This window comes from Epinephelus moara, chromosome 18 (genome assembly GCF_006386435.1).
Source record: "Epinephelus moara isolate mb chromosome 18, YSFRI_EMoa_1.0, whole genome shotgun sequence".
Taxonomy (NCBI): Eukaryota; Metazoa; Chordata; class Actinopteri; order Perciformes; family Serranidae; genus Epinephelus; species Epinephelus moara.
In genome coordinates, this window is record NC_065523.1 from 13,319,615 (window position 1) to 13,326,194 (window position 6,580).

Sequence of the window (6,580 nt, forward strand, 5' to 3'; positions counted from 1 at the left end):
ACTTACAGGAAGTTAATGCATCTCGCTCTGTAGTTCATGAAATAAATGTGGAATGAATTTTGGTGTGATTGCGCAATGACAAGTGGGACTGCAAGGGACTGAGCTGGAAAGCATTAGGAGTAACAGGTGCAACTTCCCAAAGAGGGTCTCATTTGCCCAGATGTGATGCAACAATTAACAAAATATGCCTCAAAGTTCTGGGCCAATAAAAGAGGTGTACTAAGTAAAACTTATGAGTAACTTGAAAACAAAAAACAGTGTGTAGGATTTAGTGGCATCTGGCGGAGAGGATTGCTGAAACTTCTCCCGGTTAGATTTCATTCAGTGTTTATTGTTCAGGAAGTTTTTACTGGAAGCTAAATTATCGACAGAGGTCTCTTCCTCTCCAAAAAATGGACCAGGTGAAAACCAGTTAAAACACAGAATAAAGCATTTTCACCTCAAGTGTTCCCTCTACATTGTTTGGCACGTCATTTGGCAGGGGGTTGCTAACTAAGGTGGCTGACATGATCCCAATGTAGATATAAACCGCTCATTCTAAGGTGACAAAAACCAGACAATTCTTATTTTCAGGTATTAATATACTAAGGACAACACACACTCACACACATTTCTGCCAATTAATCTCCCTAAATACTACACACTGGACCTTAAAACTACCCTGGAAATCCAGAGTTCTCGCGAGAGCACAATTTGAATTTGCTCAGCGAGTCACTCTGGCAATCAGTAATGATGCTCATTACCTATGCCCATGAAACCGAGCTGCACCGATCACATCGGTGTATCTGATATAGGTGGGCCAGAGGCGAGCTAAACAGATGACGACAGCGCTGCGACGACGAAGTCCGGAATCAGTTAGTAAACAGTGCAAGATGGCTACGGATGAACACCAGTTGTTTGAAACTGCTTTGGCCGCTACAATGAACAAGTTAGACTTGGCTTTTTCTCTAAAAGAGGAACAGAAGACGGCGCTCGAACCTTTCCTTTGCAAGAAGGACGTTTTTGCTGTTTTGCTGACCGGATACAGCAAGAGTCTAATCTACCAGTTAGCTCCGCTGGTAGCTAAGCTCTGGATACGTCACCTCGTGTATTGTTCTGATTGATCGTAGTGTTATCCAATTGCGTGCAGTGATATTTACAAATGCATTCTTGGTGCCGCCCCTCGAGTTGGGCCATTTTCATTACTCATGGCCAGACCCTAAATCTTTCTAGATTTGGGTCTGGATTTCCAGGCTACCTTGAAACTAATTAGTCTATCAGTATAGAAATTTTAGCCATCAAATAAACCACAACCCAATATAATCTAAGGAAATGATCAAAATCTCTGAACTAGGTATCCATATCCAACCTATGATATGGCGGCACTTGGTACATTCTGATTGGCGTCTTCCTGCATTTAAGAGCTCTGCTTTCGTGAGCCCATGTTTTGCTCTGGCCTGGCAATATGTCTCTCCAGCAGCTCTTGGTATATCTAAGAATTAGAAAGAAGAATGACTCAAGGCAAACTTACTGTAAATGTATTTGTTTGCTTCTGTGGAATGTGCTTTAGGTCAGACAGTCAACAAACTCAAAAAGCAGTGGTGTAGTGGAGATTATACGCAATGTTGATGCGGGTGTTTAAAGTACAATCACCTATCAGTCCAAAAGCCATTGGAATATATGGGAGAGTAAACCCACTTCCTTGAGAAAGCTACCCATCTCGTACACTCACCTCACCAACTACCACTATACCACTGTCAATAAGAGGAAAATGAATAATTAGAAAACTAAAGTGGGTGCAGGAGGGTTACTGACATTTAAATAGGCTGTGTGCCAGCAGGTGCGACCATCAGAGGGACACTGAAAACCAGGGTTCAGAAAGACATTCTGCTCACCCTATGAACGCAACATGCAATCTGTACCTCTAACATCTGATTGGACCTGCAGTCGTTTAATTTTGCAATAAAGAGTAGCATAAAGAACCCACTTAATTAATGAAAATTATTTAATGTAACAATTTTTCCCATGAGAGGTGATTTGCTGTACTTCAGCTTAATCCAATGTAAATTAAATGGTGATTTGTTAAATCTAAAGTTTAAAGCCGAACTGTAAAACTAAACTTTTGATTTAGTTTCCATCACACGTTGCCAACCCTGACGTAATACTCTCCTGTACTGGCATTTCATGGCTAATGTAATTATGTATCTTCTGTATGTATTTGCACTTTCTTTCCAAAAGTCTTCTCTGATCATTCTCAACCTCATCATGATCACTTGTTACCATGACAACTCTCTCATAGGACCAATCGCCCACCTCTCTCTCTAGCTGTCTCTCTCTCTCTTTCTTCTACTGCTCTTCATTGTCTTTGTCGTGACTCCCCCTCACCCATCAGCCACTGCCATCACCCACTTTAATTTCTCATCAGAGGATTCCATTTGCTCCTTTTACCTAATTTATTACTTTTCCTTTTTTTGGTTCTTTCTTTCATCGGATACCTTCAGTGGAGGAAGACTCAGTTGACTGTCTCCTCTTTGTTGCATCACCAGCCAGCACAGTCACAGCATCTGGCAAAGAACCCCTCCAGCAAACTTAGCAAGGTCAGTCTCTTTGGGGGGTTTTCCAGCCTCCTTGCCCTTAGCCTGGAGCAGTTTGGACAGGCCCCGTATGCAGTATGTGTTAAGGTCAGGAACCTCAAAGTCCCCCGGTGAACCCCAGCGGCAGGAGCTAGTGGCTGGGGTTTTCACAAGAGTCTTACACACGCTACTACTTCTGAGGTCAAGGGGGCTGCAGTGTGGAGGAAAGTGCATGGAGCTACCAACTGCCTCCTGGCATGGCTGGGTCTGAGGCAGCGTGCTCTTTCTGAGAACTGTCAAAATCTGTTGCCCGTGTGTTTTTACAACGTGATTTTTGAGCACTGGATGTTCTGTGTGATGGGTATAGAGACAGACTTGCATTGTTGTGCAATTTTGTGTCCAAGTTGGATGGACATTTACAAGAACAACATTTGGTGAGGCAGCACTGAGCTCCGAAAAATGTTGGAAGAGCCTCAGAGAGGATCTGAAGGGAGCTGAAAATCTGGACATAAAACTTCCAATTTACCTTTTATCCTGAAATTTTAAGCATTCATATAATTTGTTTGTACAATCACTTTTGTATTTCGCAACCCAATTTGTTTATGATTCCCAATTATTTCTGCATATTACCTTTTAAAGAAGCAGCTTAAACAGTGTTTATGTGAAAGGGGTCACTCATAGAGACTGCTGATAAACCCACGGTACGCTACCTGCCCAGCACCAAACAGCAAACAGACAAAGTTACAGACAAGCTGAGATAACACAGTGGAGCATTTAGCAGCTGAGGAGCCAAATATTTCCCTCAGGATTTAGTGGAGGGAAAAAAGAGCTTAAAAGAGAGTGACTTACATTTGCTAGGTGGCCAGGAATACACTCCAAATAATTATGGGGTGGGGGGGGAAGAACGATACAGCATAGTATTGTGATATTTTTGCATGGCAGTATCATATCAATACACGGCCACCGAGTATCGATTTTTTACCAGATAAATTATTAATATTACCAATACAAATGAAACTTTTGCTAGTGTACTGGAACAATTAACTCAACAGATACAATTTGCTGCAATAAAATGATTGACGTGAGACAGACGGACTGAAAACTTTCGGCTTTCTTCTTCAGGCTCCATGCGCGTTCCCATAAAACAAATTGGGTCAATGATGCATTCAAAGTGTCATTTGACCTGCTTCTTCTACTGCACAAAATAAATCGATCTTGTGCCGCCTACTTCCACCTTTGAAGAATATTTAAAAAGTATTGCAGCACAAAGCAACACTGTTGTTTCAATAAAGGTTAGCAAGGAATGCTGGCAGAAAATTACTAATCAGGTGACTTCACAAATTAATGTATTTATTTTACTGCTCCATTTATTACTAACGTGACAGCTGCATGTTCTGCCACTCTTAAACTTTAAACTTGCAACAGACTCAGACAGTTATATTCAAGAACTGCATTTGTGTATACTGACATTGTCCCATAAAGAAGGAAACTTGGAAAACACTAGTTTTAGGCACCAAGATAAAATGAGTTTTATTTATTGAAAATTATCTGCAGTAAATACCAATAGACTAAGCAATTTTCTAATAGGTTTTCTATTAGCTGTCATATACTAACAATATAAAACAGACTTCAGCAAATCAGGACCACGTATCAAAAACATAATCCAAAGTGGTGTGGCATGGTTTGAGGGGATTTACCGCATTTCATAAGCAAGTAGCCTGAACGTCATACTGATTTATGATATAGTGACCTAATATTGTTAGGTTAGGTGTGCAGTGTAAGTTACTGGTGCGATCTCACCGTGTCAAAAGAGAGCAGTCTTTGTGACACTGAAAACTCTGGCTTTAGGCTCAACAAAGTCTCACATAGTAAGACCTGTCTTCACACTTTGTTGCATCGTTGTGCCAGTGCTGGAGAAAGGTCTAGAACATTATTCTGCCCTGAGGGAAAAAAAAGGCTGTGGATTGTTTCTGTGTCTTTTAACCAGTCACAGTTGTCTTGGGCAGTGCAAAGCCCAGGATGCAGCATCATGCCCTTGCAAAATGGTAACACACTGATAGCAGAAGAGGAGAAGAATTACATCTGCAATCGGCGACCAGTGGCAGGCTTGTGCTTACAGTCTACATCCTGTGAGTCAGACTAGGCTTAACATACCTCGCTAACCCACTAATCTGGCTTCGTGGTACACCCCTCAGGTAGTGTTCAGGGTATTTAGAGCTTTTCCAGTGAAAATAGCTGCGTGCTGCAGCTGAAAATGACACTATGAGAGCGGTGAGAGTGAACCAGAACAATACAGCTGTGGGTCGGCGAGCTAAACAAAGCTCTGTAAAGCCGTGAGGAAGTAAAGATTCAGGTGATTATTCTCTGTAGGTTCATCACTGGGACGACCCCTATTACACTGTCACAGTGATTATAGCTGCTTTAAACTGTGTGCACTAGCCCCTCCGTTTGAATTTACCTCTGTTTGTCGGACTTGCATGCACTAGAGCTGAACTGAAGCTTACAAAAGGTGCTCCTGTCCTTAATTCAATTAATGGCGTGTTTAGTGGACCTCTCTGAGCAAGGACAGGTCTTTGCATGCCTCCTATTCTCTGACTGAGCGATATTTTTGTCTCAGTTATGAATATTTGGGGGCTGCAAATGTCAGTTTGTATGGTGGGAGAAAAGGGTCTGACTCACTATAGGCTATGGTGGGGGTGGGTGAAGCTGATTTTAGTGATATTTTGAGATGCACACTTCTTTCTTTCTGTCTTTCTACCTTTTTTTCTTTACTTATCATATTTACTGTTCTGTCCTTTCTTGTGTTGTATCTCCAACGTTAGTAATGTCTCGTCCCATCCTTTTCTCTCAGCGCTACAGGAGCCACGGAGCCAGGAGACTAATCTAATCATTTAGGGCCTGCTCTTGAGTAGTAAATAATTTTCTTGGCATATCACAAGATTTGCGAGTGGGTATGAGTGGGTGAGTGTGTGTGTGTCTGTGTCTGTGTATGTGTATGCATTTACGAGTGTTGTGTAATTCTCCTTCCTCTTTCCAGTGTTTCTCACCACAGGCCTCCACGTCCCCTCGAGGACAGCAGCAGCCCTAGACCAATTTTTGTTCTTTTTATGTTGTTGTACAGTGACACACCATGCTCTATATTTCACGTCACTCTGACTAAACTGCTCCGCTGTTGAGATGTCCACTTTAAAGCTTGATGCACTCCTTGTGTATGGATTTGGCTGCCATGCCAGCAAAGCACTTTGCCTTGAGAAAGGAATTAAACCCCCGAGGTTTTTCTAAGATAGATTAAATAGGGAGGGGAGCTGAGAAGGCTGGGTTTATGGGAGGGGCGCCACCCAAATATAGAGAACCTGCCAAATGCCAACGGGTGTGGGCGAGAAGGCTGGCCTTTCTGATGTGTGTCTGCACATGTGGGTGGGTGTTTGTGTGCGTTATGAGGATTTCTAGGATGTGTGTAAAAGAGTACATATGCCTGTTCCTGTGTGTGTGTGTGTGTGTGTGTGTGTGTGTGTGTGTGTGTGTGTGTGTGTGAGCTTCTGTGCACATAATCTGCAGGCAAAGAAGATACAGTGGAAAGAGATTACGCAGTAAACATTTTGACGTTAAATATATGAGTTTAGGGAGAATAATTATATGCAAATTACGCATGGATGGATTACTGAACGGGCCTATGGAGCACAGGCCCAGGGGCCCAATTTGTTAGGGCCCCCCTAGTCTTCACCTGCAAATTGTGACTCAAATTAACACGTACCACCCAAGAAGAGACACAGAAAGACCATAACAAGATGCAAAGGAACTGCAAAGAGACAAATAATAACTACAAAAGAGGCAAAACAACCAAGAAGAAATTCAAAATGAATGAAAAAAGACTCAAACTACTAAAGACAGACACAAAATAGAGCCTTAAAGAGACACAAAACAACTACAAAGGGACTAAATAAATACAAAATGGGGCAAAACAACCAAAAAGAGACACAAAATGACTTCAAAGAGACACAAAATGACCACAGAGACACAAATTAAAT